This window comes from Rutidosis leptorrhynchoides, chromosome 2, assembly GCF_046630445.1.
Source record: "Rutidosis leptorrhynchoides isolate AG116_Rl617_1_P2 chromosome 2, CSIRO_AGI_Rlap_v1, whole genome shotgun sequence".
NCBI lineage: Eukaryota > Viridiplantae > Streptophyta > Magnoliopsida > Asterales > Asteraceae > Rutidosis > Rutidosis leptorrhynchoides.
Window position 1 is genome coordinate 167,475,279 of NC_092334.1, and position 17,504 is coordinate 167,492,782.

At 32.5% G+C, this 17,504-nt stretch overlaps 1 long non-coding RNA gene across 2 annotated transcripts; it reads right to left on the minus strand.

Moving 5' to 3' along the window:
• Window positions 1–1,739: 1,739 nt before the first annotated feature.
• LOC139891555 (uncharacterized) lies at window positions 1,740–4,617 on the minus strand. Of its 2 annotated transcripts, none has more exons than XR_011773701.1 (4): window positions 4,331–4,617; window positions 3,654–3,777; window positions 3,530–3,580; window positions 1,740–1,880 (listed from the first exon to the last, which is right to left on the minus strand). It is a non-coding gene; the product is annotated as an uncharacterized lncRNA (long non-coding RNA). The 2 variants fall into 2 exon arrangements; XR_011773702.1 differs by having other exon boundaries at window positions 1,740–2,924.
• Between the last annotated feature and the right edge of the window lie 12,887 nt (window positions 4,618–17,504).

Genomic DNA, 17,504 nt, shown 5'->3' on the forward strand with positions numbered 1-17,504 from the left:
TTCTACAGCTCCCACAAGTTTGACAGCTCAACCACGTGGTTGAGCACACTTTTGAGGGCTCAACCATGCGGTTGAGGGCTCAATCATACGTTTGAGGTCTCAGCCACGCGGTTGAGTAGTGGTCAGCTTTTGGTAAAATTGAAAAGGGTGTAACTTTCAAACCGTAACTCCGTTTTTGATGAATCAAATATCGTTGGAATCTTATTGAAGAGTACTTTTCAATGGTAAACTTTTAAAAAGCTAGATCAAAATTTATAAAGATCAGAAAAAGGGGTTTTAGCATGTATGTATTGTTTTGCACGTATTTGATTGTCGTTATGGGTTGAAATTATGATATAGACTTTTCATATAGTGAATACATGATGGTATATGTTGATTTAGAGTATGTACTAATGTTTGATGTTGTGTATTTTGGGTTGAAACCCGTCTAAATAGTTGTTGCGATTGGTCTTCATCACTCGCACAAGTGAGCATTCACTCGTACGATTGAGGTAGTCAACCGTGTGGTGAACCGTGTGGTGAACCGTGCGAGTGAGTGGTGATGGAGAACTTATATTTTGATTGTAATGATACGTACGGCTGCGACGTGACTCGTACGAGTCACTAGTCACTCGTTTGATGAACCGTACAGATCAGGTGATTCACTGTAGGATGTTTGGTCATAGACCAAACATACGAGTAAGTTGTCAGCTGCACAGTTGAGTGTTCTCAAACGGGCGTGTGATGGTGTTACTCGTACGGTTGGCAGACCAGTTGTAAAGTGATTAAGTGTTAGTTTTGGTGTTGTTGTGTTGTTATCTGGTTGTCGGGTTGTTATCTGGTTGTCGGGTTGTTATCAAGACATGATTACTAACTGTGTTATGTCTATTCTCAGGTGATAAGGACGAAGAGAAGGCTCGGTAAGATTAGAATTCTGAGTGCCTTCTGTTGCTGGTAATCGGTGAGTGGGATTATCTCTTGGTGTAGTATATAGTAGCAAGTTGCACTACTATGTTTATATTGTTGATAGTTGCCTTGATTAGTAGTTATGTTGTACAGTTGATCACAGTTAAGGTTGCCATGTTTTTTTAGTAGTATTAGTTTCCTGTAGTAGTAGTAATTGACTAATTGTATGTGCACAAGTTGTTGTTGTTGTTGTTGGAACCTTGATCTATTAGGTTCAGTTCAGAGAGGTTAATCTAGTTCTGGTTGGGTCCAGTTAGCTACAGTTTATTGAGTATAGTGCTGAATGACGCATCACCTGCGTGTGGATGACTATACTGGGGATTCAGTAGTAAGGACTATCGGTAGATTCTAGACTGATCAGCTAGGGTCGTGTGCCCGTACAAGCCGCCGATCCTCTAGTTGGAGCATAGTTGCCAGTTGTTGTTTGTTGTATGTGATTGTATATAGTTGTTGTTGTAGGAGTACAAGTTGGTACTATATACTAGACCTTTTGATAGTTCCATTCACTTAGCCTCGTGATAACCCCTCACCTCCTCCCTTGCAGGTTTTGGATCTTAGTGCTGGTAGGGACGGGAGTCGGGTTGAAGATATGTTTGACAAGACGAACTCTGATGTCTTAACTTTTATAAATATATAACTAGTCGTTTAATGTAACACCGGTGGTTTGTAATGAAGTAATTAACTAAGGGTATTTATGTAAATTAAGCCTTCCGCTGTGATTAAAAAAAAAAACAGGGTGTTACACCAAATAACAGAGGGATTAAAAACAATTTAGACCTTTAAAACCACTATTACAAGTATAGATGCTAATCGAGTTGAGCAATTTGATGGTTATTCCTGCTGGATCAGTATTGTCGATGAACCTTATCTTATCTGATAATCAGTCAACATTACGACTGTTTAATAAACCCGTCCGTTTTGCCACCTTTAAAAACCTAAAAAGTTGACTTTATAAATATACTTTTAATTATAAACCCGACTGTTTTGGCATCTTCAAAAAAACTAAAAGACTGTAAAGAAACTTATAATGCTCTTGAACATTAACAAATCCATAGTTTACATCATCTACGAAAGCAGTTAATCACAAACCTGTAAAGAAACCTTTTACCTTCGAAAGTAATTATATACCTATATCTAAAACGTAAAGCGGAAATGAATAGTACTATTCATTTCTCCACTTTTCGCAAACTTAACCCCCTAACTTTCATTAAAATACAAATCGAACCCCCCACTTTATACGTATATTTTTTCTCAAATTTCACAAGCTTAACCCCCTAACTTTTATTAAAATACAAATCGAACCCTCACTTTACTAACTTTTTTTTTTAACTAATATTCAATTTTCACAAACTTAACCCCCTAACTTTTATTAAAATACAAATCGAACCCCCACTTTATACGTAAAGTTTTTTCAAATTTCACAAACTTAACCCACTAACTTTTATTAAAATACAAATCGAACCCCCACTTTACTAACTTTTTTTTTTTTTAAATAAAACCCGAACACTAAAAGAAGCAATTTTCACAAAAGGAACAACCCTTCAATGTTATGTCGAAAAAAATTCTTTTTTACAAAATAGATCAAGACTTTTTTTTTTAACTCGCATTCAAAACGGAGCCCCCGGCGCGAAGCGACTCCACAACTAGTTTCAATTATTATCCATTGTACCTACAGAATATTATAACCACCAATATGGCCAACTCCAAAAGAAATAAACACCTCCTATCTCGTGATCACTCACAGTCTGCATAAGTGAAGAAACATGCACACACCTTAAAATAACTATATAACTTTATTAAATCAATCAAAAGGCACTTCACTTAGATTGATGGCATATTTAATATAAAAAAAACTATATACAACTATCATTCAAATCAAGAGCCTGTATTGTGACCCCAAAGTCGGGCTACCCGAAGATGATTTTCCTTGTGAGAACATAATAACATATAGTCAATGATGAGGCAAAACGAGCACGTGTCTGTTAAATCAAAGTGGTTAGGTACAGAAGTAAAATACGAAGGAGCAAATATAATTTAAACTGGTCAACTACAAAAAAGGGAGCGTGTAATAGCAATAACTAACTTTGACTTAATAAATTACACAACAATCCCTTAAATCATATAACTTTCTTTACCAAGAAGACGTAAAGATAGGTTCAAATACACTTTAGAACCTACGATTTTTCAGATAATGAACAATTACCCACGCCAACAAGATATGCAAGTTGCAAAGACTTTAGCAACACACAAATTGTCTAATTATGCTCATTAATATATGGTGTGGGTAAGGTCTTCAGGAAAAAAAAAACACAACTTCGATTTCAAACTAATATTATGCAAATAGTAAAAAAGTAATTCACTATGCAAGTAATCAATTTCAAACAAACATACTTAAACCGAAAGTGTGTATATTTCCTTTGTTCTTTTGTAATCACCACTACACTTAAATTCAGTTACAATATGCATTTATTGTAAACAAAATAGTTAACAACATACACATCGATAAATGCATTTAGATACGCACAACACCAGCAGTATCTATCAAAAAATTTAAACAAATAGCAGGTTGAAAAAGAGTTATTACCTGAAAGGAAAAGGGAAAAATTATCTTAATCATATTGAAGTAGAAAAACACCTAAAAACAACAACCAAACAAAAATTAAAACAATGAAAAGATGAAGCATATGATAAACCTGCAGATGAAAAACCTGATAGTAGAAAGTTTGAAAGATCTTGTTGTTTATATTCCGCTCTGTTCTTCCTTGATGATGTAAATGTTTGTAGAGTCCATCCTGCAATTTCATTCATACTGTAAAATAAGAACCACCTCCACTGGCCAAACAAAATACACTGTTAGAATAACGTCAATATATACCCTCTTTAGAACCCACAATATTGCAGTAACCAGTCAAAAATCCTTCACTAAATGCCCCGTGAAACCTTCTTCTACCTTCTTCATCCCTTACTAGTAAAAAATTCATTATATCATCTGATTTATACTTTTATCATGGTCAAATACCTCAATTCCAAAAATCTAAAAAGTGTTTTTACTTTAAACTGCTAATTTCCAATTATAATTATCATAGTTTAGTGCAGATTCATGTAACTATGACAAGAAACATTATAAAAATATAGTTTCTGTTAGTATTTATTTCAGTGTTTGCTTTCATCTGCGCAATATTCAATTGAATTTCACTTATAAATCGGTGAGTCTAGTTTGAAACTAACACGACCATATAAACCATAATAAATAGATAATTATCTTGTATACTTCTTAAACCCTAGCTGAGTCTCCATGAATCAATGCATAAAGAGCATTTTTATTTAATTAACAGAACCTATACAAACTTTAGTTGTATTGAAATAAAACATGATCGAATCAAACCTCTTGTTTCCAAGGAGCTAAGGTTCGCAACTGACTAGAAGCTTCTGCAATCGATTTTTTCTTCCGACTAGTAATTTGGTGTACCGAAGAACACGAAATTTTCTTCGTCACTCGCCATAATTAAGTAACGTGTGTGTACCCAAAAGATAAACATATCGAATTCTTTCGCCTCTACATCGCTACCAGAATTTTGATTGGGTTTATTGTTTTTGTTTATGATGAGAGAAAGAGGATATTAGATCAAGAAGGTATGGGAGAAGGTAAGGGAGGAGGTGAGGGAGAAGAGACGGCTGAACAGAAGACGGACGTTTTTTTTTTTTTTTTTTTTTGCGCGCACAATAGTAAGAAGGGGAAAAGGAGATGAGGGGACAAAAAGCGTGAATAGTTGATTTTGGACTAATAGGGAGCAAGCAGATTGACTCACAAATAGAGGATAGATGATTTTTTAATAAATAATGTCTTATTTTTTCCCATGTCAAAGAAAAATTTATTCTCTACTAAAATGGATTATCAGTCAGTGATAACAGAAAATGATAAATATTTAAGCATCACTGACAAGAATTATGTGATTGAAAAACTACTAAGTCTTAGTTCTGGTTTACATTATACATATATAAATGTACCAGAAGCACACATGGTAGTTAATGAAAAGGCATGTGATCCTGTAATGATCAATCTGTGGCATGAGAGATTAGACCACCCAGGATCAACAATGATGAAAAGAATAATTTAAAATACAAATGGGCATCCATTGACGAATCAAAAGATCCCTCATGATGCACTTATCTCATGTACATCATGCTCACTTGGAAAATTGATAATAAGATCATCACCTCTTAAGGTTGAAAAAAAAATCACCAATGTTTCTTGAAAGAATTCAAGGTGATATATGTGGACCAATTCATCCACCATGTGGACCATTTAGATATTTCATGGTCCTAATAGATGCATCTAGTAGATGGTCTCATGTTTGCCTATTATCAAGTCGAAATGTGGCATTTGCAAAATATCTTGCTCAAATTATTAAATTGAGAGCACATTTCTCTGATTATACTATTAAAAGGGTGAGACTGGATAATGCTGGTGAGTTTACATCTCAATCATTTAATGATTTTTGCATGTCTATTGGGATTGTTTTTGAACATCCTGTTGCCCATGTGCATACACAAAATGGTTTAGCTGAATCACTAATTAAACGATTAAAGTTAATAGCTAGACCATTGATAATGAGAACAAAACTCCCAATATCTGTATGGTCATGCAATTTTGCATGATGCATCACTGATTCACATTAGACCAAGTGCACGTCATACATATTCTCCCTTGCAACTTTCTTTTGGCCATTAGCCAAATATTTCACACCTTAGAACATTTGATTGTGCGGTTTATGTTCCTATCGCACCGCCACAACGCACTAAAATGGGTCCTCAAAGAAGGTTGGAGATATATGTTGGATATTAAACATCTTCAATCATAAGATATATTGAACCCATGACGGGTGATTTTTTACAGCACATTTTGCTGATTGTCACTTTAATGAAACATTGTTCCCTAGATTAGGGGGAGAAATAAAAAATAAAGAAAATGATGTTTCATGGTGAACCTCAATTAATGTATCTTGATCCCCGCGCAGAAAAATGCGAGACCAAAGTTCAAAAAATAATGCATATGCAAGAACTTGCGAATAAATTGCCTGATGCATTTAAAGATACAAAAAAGTGACTAAATCATATATACCAGCGATAAATGCTCCAGCTCGAATTGAAATTCCAAAAGCAGACAATAAAGTCACTCATGAGTCCTTGGCATGCCTGAAACGTGGGAGACCAATTGGTTATAAAGATAAAAATCCTCGAAAAGGAAAATCAGCTGATAATGAGGTAAAACAAAGTCTGACATTGAATGTCAAAATAGACATTATTGAGATCATTGGAAAGGAACAATACGAGCTGAATTTGAATCGCTTAATAAAAGTAAAGTTTTCGGATCTATCGTTCTCACACCTAAAGATGTGAAACCAGTGGCGTATAGATGGATTTTTGTACGAAAAGGAAATGAGAAAAATGAAATTACAAGGTATAAAGCTAGATATAACGACCCTCATTTTTTCCATTCTATATTTTTCCAATATTAAAAGCCCAAACAATATAATTAAAACTTAATGATTAAACTTTAATCAACAATTGTTAAGTGTTAAGAGTTAGAAAACATATTAATTAACTTTGTACAAAAATTGACAAGTTAATAAAAGATGAAAATAATAAACTGTTAGTCGACACTCACTGCTAATTAAAATTTATGCATTTATGTAATATTATAACTAATAACCTATAAGTAATAAATAAACAGTGACATTTATATAAATAATAAAACAATTGAGAACTAAATATATACAAGTCATGAATTAGTAAAAAGAAAATAATACTTATCATGTAGTAAATGTAAAAATAATAATAATAATAATAGTAATAATAATGAGACTAAAAAAATCTTAGATCCTTATGTTGACTAAAAATAAAGTGTAAACTAGTACATGCTTATGTTGACTAATTATAAACTAGTACCACCTATTGTTGACTAAAAATTATAAAACAAAATAAAATCATTAATTAGAACATCCTTATGTTGACTAACACTCTAATACTTGCACTATATAAACACCTAGTTTCTCATTCACAAATCACACCAAAATCCTCTCTCAAAAACAATCTCTCCCTCTCCCTCTCTTGTGGTATTCGGATCTTCAAGCTTGTTCTTCGCGTTCTTCAAGAATCTTCAAGGAGTTCTTCAAGATTTTCAAGGCTTTGATCTTCCATCTTCATCGTGTTCATCTTTTCTTTGTTAATTATCTTGAATCTTCAAAGGTATAACATAAACCCTAAACTATTTACATAAACTTTGATCTTTGATAATTCATATTCATATTATAAACTTGTTATTCATATGTATATACATAAACACACCTAGATTTATATATACATATATACATGTAAAAAAAATATTTATATATATATATATATATATATATATATATATATATATATATACATATATATACGAATTATATATACATATACATATTAAAACCTTAAACCCTAATTACACCTAAACTATAATTCTTAAACCCTAATTAATTAAACTCTAAACATTTATGAAACCCTAGGACATTAATTACTAAACCCTAGTTATTAATTACTACTTTAATTAACTAACCCTAATTAATGAAACCCTAATACTACTTATACTAGTACTTAACATGTATACACTATTACTATTACTAGCACCTATAACCTACTAATTATATTGTAGCACAAAAACATTTTGGGATATGTATTAGAGATGTATAGATCTTCGAACTTTCTTGACGAATGGTTTCTACGAGATTCTAGGCAGAGGGTTTGGATTTCCGACTTAAAGGGTCCTATGGCTCAAGCCCCTAGATCTAAATTAGCCATTCGAAGGGAAAGGGGTGATTGGAAGCTTATCTAATACGGCAAGTATCCTAAAATGGAAACACTCATAAAAGTAGAAACTCTCTAGTCATAGAAACTTAGTAAAATAAGAAACTTTCTAAAAATAGAAACTTTATAAAAATAGTAACTTACTAGGAATAGAAACTTAGTAAAACAAACTATACTTAAACACATACTTAAACTTAAACATGGGCAAAACACTTAACTACTCTTAAATGTCAATAGGTTGACTTTCCTGCTCACTCGTTCAACTCTCTATTCCGAGGAATAACTCTCTCTACTTACTAAGGTGAATTCATAGCCCCACTCTTTATTGCTAGCAAACTTATTTAACTTATTTGGGGTGAGACACATGCTGCTTTTACTATTTACAATTTAGACACAAGTACCAACTGCTAAAACTATGCTATACCCGGCTACGTCCGACTAAGTCCCTACAGTGATATTTTTAAGTGCTGCGGCATGCTTATTTATTGGGGGTAGGCCTATCGGGAGTAACGTCCCCGATACATTTGACTCAGTCTTTGTATTACTTGATAATGAAATTTAAACCGACAAGGACAGACACAACTTGTCATGGGGCAAACTTGAACGTTTAGTCTAAATATCACGCACTGGCATAACTTTTGGATCTGCGAGATCTACTTTTTGATCCTGCGGGAGATCAACTTTACAACTAAATCTTGTGGTCTAAAAACAACGATAACTACTTTTGTTAAACCTATGAACTTCACTCAACCTTTTTGGTTGACACTTTAGCATGTTTTGTCTCAGGTGCTGTTTGATTCAAGCTTTCTTATCTACTACTTATGTGATGCTACTTGGACTTAGGATCAAGAGATATCGCATTTATTACTTCTGCATATGAACAATTACTTTATCGTTATTTCCATTATTGTAACGACATTTCATTTTCCGCTGCGTACTCAATAAAGTTAAATTTTCTCATTTAGTATTGTTCTCGTATTATAATATGTTGGTTTATTTGATATTAGTAACGTTTCTTCCAGACCCTATTGGGAGGACGTTACAGATTGGTATCAGAGCATAACCAGGCTGTTATAGAGAACCAGGATTGCAATTTTATGTGTGCCTTACTTGCTAGCTAGGGTGCCTTAGCAATCTAGGAAACTATAACCTTTCCTGCCTTACACTTAAAGCACTTAGGATTGCCTTATAATCTTAACAATCATGCTTTACCAAACTTGACTTAAAGATTCTAATCAAAGTCTCTTTCCTAATGTAGGACTACAACTTTTCTTGACCATAGTGCCTTTAATTGTTGCCTTTAACTGTTAAATGCTACACTATACTTTATAAACTTTACTTATCTTAGAATGACGAGCTAATCTAAGAACTCTGCTCACTTTCCTGAGTACTATCCAATTACACCACCGCATCTAAATGCGACACAATGATTTCAGAAATTCTTGACATTCATAAGTCATCTATCATGGTTATGTGTATTACATATGTGTTACATGAAATATTATCCATGATTTTGAAACTCTTATAATTGTTACTACTCACACACAAACGTATATAACTCCCTGTTATATCACGTACCTATATGCCTTATGCCTTTATGCATCGGTTTATGAATCGAAAAATGTCATTGGGTTATCACAGTATACGAATTGAAAGTCTTTAATCAAAAGATTATTAGATTACATACTTATCACTTTATGATCTCGACACGTCATACTGCCATTATTAAAGTATAGACACATCATATCTTATTATATCTTATCGTATCTATCCCAATAGATTTTGTCTAACACTTTTCCTAAATTCCCTCCGTAAATTACGGAAATCTTTTTGCTATATACACGTATTCGAGGAGACGAATATATCATCCAGTATTCAACACTAATCTCATATCAAAAACCCTAATTCCAAACACATAATATGGATTCCTCGAACTCTTCGAGCTCCAATGGCAGCGTAACCGGAATGAACCAACCAATCAGCCATCATCTATTTTGGATGAATTGGGGATGGGTTCGTAGTAAACTTAATCAATGGAGACAAGAAGAAGGTGATCCCTTCCACCAACCGAATTCACCTCTTGGTGAAGAACCTGAAGCACTTACTGGCGAACCCGTTCGGAACACTATTTTCACCCTCATTTCCAGGATATCCAGTCACGAATATATAATATCTAAAATTTTAGATCTTATTCATCCACTTGTCCGAACCGCCAATCATCCCGGAATAATAGAAGAAGTCAACGAGCTTCGCGCTCGAGTAGTGGCTCTGGAGAATATGGTGCGAAACCTACGAACACCAGCAGCAGCACCAGCAGCATAACCAGTACCACCAGTACCATCAGCATCACCACCAACATCACCACCAACATCACCAGCTTCACCAACGACAACATCCGCATTCCACGCCTCAACATCGCACTCAGTACCTCAAACATCAACATCATACGCCCCATAGATACCAAGGAATATTATTAATAATGAGTTAAGATGTATTGACTCATTCTTCCTGAAGAATTACATATGTATACTTTATATATATGGATTGGAACAATAATAAATCTTTTCGTACTAAGCTATTACGTGTGAATCTTGACTAGTATGTACTACATGGTTAATTCATATCACAATATGCTATGATGTACATCTTTTGTTAATAACTTAACAATCGTTAATCATTGCTTCAATACAATAAACTCCATTTCGTAATAAACCAAGTGTATTACTCAAATATATGATTGATTGTATACTTTAATTTTCGATGTACTCGAAACTTTCTAGAAAATATCATTAGTGCCTTATGAATTTCACAAGAATTCCAAGAGCACCAACATCATATACCGAAGTATATCAATAACAATGAACGATGAAGTATTAATTCATAACTTCATTAGCGAAATATTTCACGACAATTATGAAATCTCTAAGGTTTTGGAGATTATTTATTCTCGTTTCAACAGCAAATCAAATGAGTTTAATATTATATTAGCTCATTAAAACCATGATTACATCTGAAGAATACATATATGAACGTATATCTTCTCTTTTGTACAAACTGTTAAGTGTAAAAAATATTTTAACGGGTAGGTAAAACCCGAGAGATATTCATATCTCATATAAATATGTTACATTGTACATTCTTCCATTCTGATTCAGCAGTTGTTAACTATACTACTTAAATTCACATGATATATGTATATGTTCACCAAAGAAAAACCATTTTCATACAAATTCAGTTACATACTCTGATTTTGACATATCGAAACTTAAGTAAAGCTTTAGCAAGTGTTATCTTCCTAAAGATCACTACATTCATGAATTATATTCATTCGTATTCTATGATGAATTATCAAATCAAACCACCGAACTTACCATTCCTTACTTTTGAAAATCACAACATTTCTTCGTCAACCGTTAGATCCATTGATGGATGCATCTTACGCTTAAACACTTCAAATTTAAAATTCTTGAAAACATTCTTTGAATCTTGACGATCGCAATCAGCGTTTAATCATCTAAAAATGAAATTTCTTGAAACCATTTCGGATTGATAACCGATGATTCAAATATGGCTGCATTAAATGCAGAGGAAACAGAAAAATTGTAGATGGTCTTAAGGGCCAACAGTTTGATAATAAAGAATGGTACGTTGGAAAAGCTCAAAAGAAAATTTGGAACTGAAAAACGGATTGAGCTAACCATGGAGGAGACCAAGGACAAACACAAGGGTCAAACCCTATATTCAAAAAAATCCAGGTAATTTTGGATCCGGTGAAATCTTTAGAGAATATCTTGCTCCGAAGTCATGTTAAAAGCTTGCGGAAAATTTTTCTTCATCAACTTTCGAACTTAGAAATTCCAAAATATCATCATAAATATCCTCTATATTTCGAAAGATATCTTCATAACGATTCATGTCCGCAATTAAGTATCTCTTTGCGATATCTTTATAAAGGAAACTGTTTTAGTTTCTATATTCTGTAAAATTCGAGTTTAAATTATAAATGCTTTGAAGAAGTGTTGGGAATTGAAGCATGAGTTAGTATAATATAATGACGTCAGGCCAACGTGATTATATTACAGTAAGTCATGCTAAGTTTTTAATGGAAGATGATGATTCATAGATTTTATAATCATCATTTTCCATGTTACACGACTCTTACATTCTATTTAACCTCTAAATATATCAAGAACATATTTTTCTTGATGATTCGGTCTTTTCCGGATATTCTGGTAATATGACAAATCAAATCGTGCTATTACATTTCCTTTCTACTTTATATATTATGATCATTCGAAACTTCATACCTATGAATTCTGAACCATTACTCGCTTGACTTGAAGTCGGGAAGAAGAAACAAAAGCATAAAGCTCCGACATATAAGGGAAAATATAAAGCCCGATAACGACTCCGGAATTACAAACCGTGTATATCAATGCGTATAGCAATATAAAGACACGGGATAATTAAAAACACTATAACCCCAAGAGCATAGTAGAAGTAAACAGATTCCTCTGGCGGTAAAAGAAAAAGAAGAATGACTGCATAGATGGTCAATATAATAACCAGGATCAGAACTGGATTAAGCATTTTCTTAATCTTTTGGAAGTTTGAATTGAGAAAGAAAGTATAGAAGTGGTGAAGATAATGAAACGAAAGAAGCTAATTTATAGCAAAATTCCAAACACATCAATCGAGGCAAATCACCGCATTTAATCAAACAAATCTCAAAATTTCGTAAATACCGGAGAATCAAATCTTATAGATTACGAAGATTTCCTTTAATTCCTTGAATTCCGGAAATCAATCGTGACTACGTCAAAAGTTAAGGCGAACATTTAATTTTCTCATTTCACTCTTTTATGATAGCTTCATTTATACTCTTCCTATAAACGAATCGTTTTATCCATATTATTCAATAGTGATAAAACTTTATTTTTCAACTTATATTCATCATTAAAATATTCTTGTTGTAAACAATGAAGATCTCTATCAAATTTCATGACTGTGATTTTCACGAACTCCTCTTTGTTTGTCTGCCCTAATATTGTGGCATAAAATGCTCAAGGTTTTAAATGAGCTCAGTACTATTCATAACACATTTCATGTATCCAATTTACTGAAATGACTTGTATAACATCATCATTTTGAATGATATTCGCATTAATGATAAAATGCACTTCGTTGAATAACCTATAGAAATCATGGAAGGAGAGGTCAAACAAACGCGTAAAAGCAATATACCTATCGTTAAAGTCCGTTGGAATTCGCGTAGAGGCCCCGAATATACCTGGGAACGCAAAGACCATATGAAACGGAAATATCCCCATCTCTTCTCAACTGCTGATGCAAACGAGGAAACTACCTAAAAACTTCGGGACGAAGTTTTCAATAACGGGGAGGTACTATAACGACCCTCATTTTTTCCATTCTATATTTTTCCAATATTAAAAGCCCAAACAATATAATTAAAACTTAATGATTAAACTTTAATCAACAATTGTTAAGTGTTAAGAGTTAGAAAACATATTAATTAACTTTGTACAAAAATTGACAAGTTAATAAAAGATGAAAATAATAAACTGTTAGTCGACACTCACTGCTAATTAAAATTTATGCATTTATGTAATATTATAACTAATAACCTATAAGTAATAAATAAACAGTGACATTTATATAAATAATAAAACAATTGAGAACTAAATATATACAAGTCATGAATTAGTAAAAAGAAAATAATACTTATCATGTAGTAAATGTAAAAATAATAATAATAATAATAATAGTAATAATAATGAGACTAAAAAAATCTTAGATCCTTATGTTGACTAAAAATAAAGTGTAAACTAGTACATGCTTATGTTGACTAATTATAAACTAGTACCACCTATTGTTGACTAAAAATTATAAAACAAAATAAAATCATTAATTAGAACATCCTTATGTTGACTAACACTCTAATACTTGCACTATATAAACACCTAGTTTCTCATTCACAAATCACACCAAAATCCTCTCTCAAAAACAATCTCTCCCTCTCCCTCTCTTGTGGTATTCGGATCTTCAAGCTTGTTCTTCGCGTTCTTCAAGAATCTTCAAGGAGTTCTTCAAGATTTTCAAGGCTTTGATCTTCCATCTTCATCGTGTTCATCTTTTCTTTGTTAATTATCTTGAATCTTCAAAGGTATAACATAAACCCTAAACTATTTACATAAACTTTGATCTTTGATAATTCATATTCATATTATAAACTTGTTATTCATATGTATATACATAAACACACCTAGATTTATATATACATATATACATGTAAAAAAAATATTTATATATATATATATATATATATATATATATATATATATATATATACATATATATACGAATTATATATACATATACATATTAAAACCTTAAACCCTAATTACACCTAAACTATAATTCTTAAACCCTAATTAATTAAACTCTAAACATTTATGAAACCCTAGGACATTAATTACTAAACCCTAGTTATTAATTACTACTTTAATTAACTAACCCTAATTAATGAAACCCTAATACTACTTATACTAGTACTTAACATGTATACACTATTACTATTACTAGCACCTATAACCTACTAATTATATTGTAGCACAAAAACATTTTGGGATATGTATTAGAGATGTATAGATCTTCGAACTTTCTTGACGAATGGTTTCTACGAGATTCTAGGCAGAGGGTTTGGATTTCCGACTTAAAGGGTCCTATGGCTCAAGCCCCTAGATCTAAATTAGCCATTCGAAGGGAAAGGGGTGATTGGAAGCTTATCTAATACGGCAAGTATCCTAAAATGGAAACACTCATAAAAGTAGAAACTCTCTAGTCATAGAAACTTAGTAAAATAAGAAACTTTCTAAAAATAGAAACTTTATAAAAATAGTAACTTACTAGGAATAGAAACTTAGTAAAACAAACTATACTTAAACACATACTTAAACTTAAACATGGGCAAAACACTTAACTACTCTTAAATGTCAATAGGTTGACTTTCCTGCTCACTCGTTCAACTCTCTATTCCGAGGAATAACTCTCTCTACTTACTAAGGTGAATTCATAGCCCCACTCTTTATTGCTAGCAAACTTATTTAACTTATTTGGGGTGAGACACATGCTGCTTTTACTATTTACAATTTAGACACAAGTACCAACTGCTAAAACTATGCTATACCCGGCTACGTCCGACTAAGTCCCTACAGTGATATTTTTAAGTGCTGCGGCATGCTTATTTATTGGGGGTAGGCCTATCGGGAGTAACGTCCCCGATACATTTGACTCAGTCTTTGTATTACTTGATAATGAAATTTAAACCGACAAGGACAGACACAACTTGTCATGGGGCAAACTTGAACGTTTAGTCTAAATATCACGCACTGGCATAACTTTTGGATCTGCGAGATCTACTTTTTGATCCTGCGGGAGATCAACTTTACAACTAAATCTTGTGGTCTAAAAACAACGATAACTACTTTTGTTAAACCTATGAACTTCACTCAACCTTTTTGGTTGACACTTTAGCATGTTTTGTCTCAGGTGCTGTTTGATTCAAGCTTTCTTATCTACTACTTATGTGATGCTACTTGGACTTAGGATCAAGAGATATCGCATTTATTACTTCTGCATATGAACAATTACTTTATCGTTATTTCCATTATTGTAACGACATTTCATTTTCCGCTGCGTACTCAATAAAGTTAAATTTTCTCATTTAGTATTGTTCTCGTATTATAATATGTTGGTTTATTTGATATTAGTAACGTTTCTTCCAGACCCTATTGGGAGGACGTTACACTAGACTTGTAGCTCAAGTTTTTTGTCAAAGACCAGGAATTGATTATCCTGTTATGGATGCAATTACTTTTAGAGACTTAATCAGCTTGGCGATTTTTAAAAATTTAGAAATGCACCTCATGGATGTTGTTACTGTTTATATATATATATATATATATATATATATATATATATATATATATATATATATATATATATATATATATATATATATATATATATATATATATATATATATATATATATATATATAAAGATACCTGAAGGAATTAAGGTATCAGAAGCATCCACTACAAAAACCAAAGAAATGTACTCAATTAAATTAAAAAGGTCTTAATATGGGTTCAAACAATCGGGTCGCATGTGGTATAACCGATTAAGTGATTACTTGATAAGCAAAGGGTATACAAATAATCTTATTTGCCCATGTGTTTTCATTAAGAAATCAACATTCAGATATGTGATCATAGTTGTTTATGTTGATGATCTAAACATCATAGGTACAAATAAAGAGATCCATGAAGCCATTCAACTTCTAAAGAAAGAATTTGAAATGAAAGATATCGGAAAAACCAAGTATTGCCTTGGTTTACAGATTGAGCATATGCCCAATGGTTTACTTGTACATCAAACAACTTATACCGAAAAGGTTTTAAAACATTTCAATATGGACAAGGAAAACCATTAAGTACTCCTTTAGTTGTTAGATCACTCAATGTCGACACTGATCCATTTCGTATCTGTGAAGACCATGAAGATATTCTTAGACCAGAAGTACCACATCTTAGTGCAATTAGAGCTCTTATGTATCTTACAAATTGTACAAGACCTGATATTTCTTTTGCAATTAATTTGTTGGCAAGGTTCAGCTCAGCTCCTACCAAAAGACACTGAAATGGGATCAAACATATATTTCGATACCTTCGAGGAACCGTTGATTTAGGATTATTTTATTCTAACGATTCAAACCAAGTTTAGTTGGTTATACAGATGCAGGTTATTTGTCTGATCCATATAAAGCTAAATCTCAAACTGGATATGTATTCCTAAATGGAGGTACCGCAATTGAAATGTCCCGTTCATATCGATTATAAACGTTTCATATTAATTGGTTTCGTTGCCAGCTTTTGACCTCTATATGAGATGTTTTTCAAAGACTGCATTCGATTTTAAGATAAACCATAACCTTTATTTTATCGATAAAGGTTTAAAAAGCATAACGTAGATTATCAAGTAATGATAATCTAAAATATAACGTTTACACACGACCATTACATAATGGTTTACAATAATATTACATAACAATTTAAGTCCCCGAATGCAGTTTTTAAATAATATATTACAAGCATGCTGACTCCAAATCTTATCCTTAAATTAGCAAGCAACAGCGGAAGCTCTTAATAATCACCTGAGAATAAACATGCTTAAAACGTCAACAAAAATGTTGGTGAGTTATAGGTTAAACTGTATATATATCAATTTGTAATAATAGACCACAAGATTTCATTTTTCAGTAACATGCAATCTGCATAAAAATCATTCATATGATGAACACCTGGTAACCGACCTTAACAAGATGCATATAGAATATCCCCAAAACAGAATCCTCTCGTCTGTATAACAGAATCATCTCGTCTGTATAACAACTCTAAGTACTAAAGCATCCGTAACTCGGATGGGGCTTGTTGGGCCCGATAGATCTCTCTTTAGGATTCGCGTCAATTAGGGTGTCTGTTCCCTAATTCTTAGGTTACCAAACTAAAAGGGACGATATTCAGTATAGTAATCCAACCATAGAATGAAATTTTAAGTACTTGTGTCTATTTTGTAAAACATTTACAAAGCTGCATGTATTCTCATCCCAAAAATATTAGATAGTAAAAATG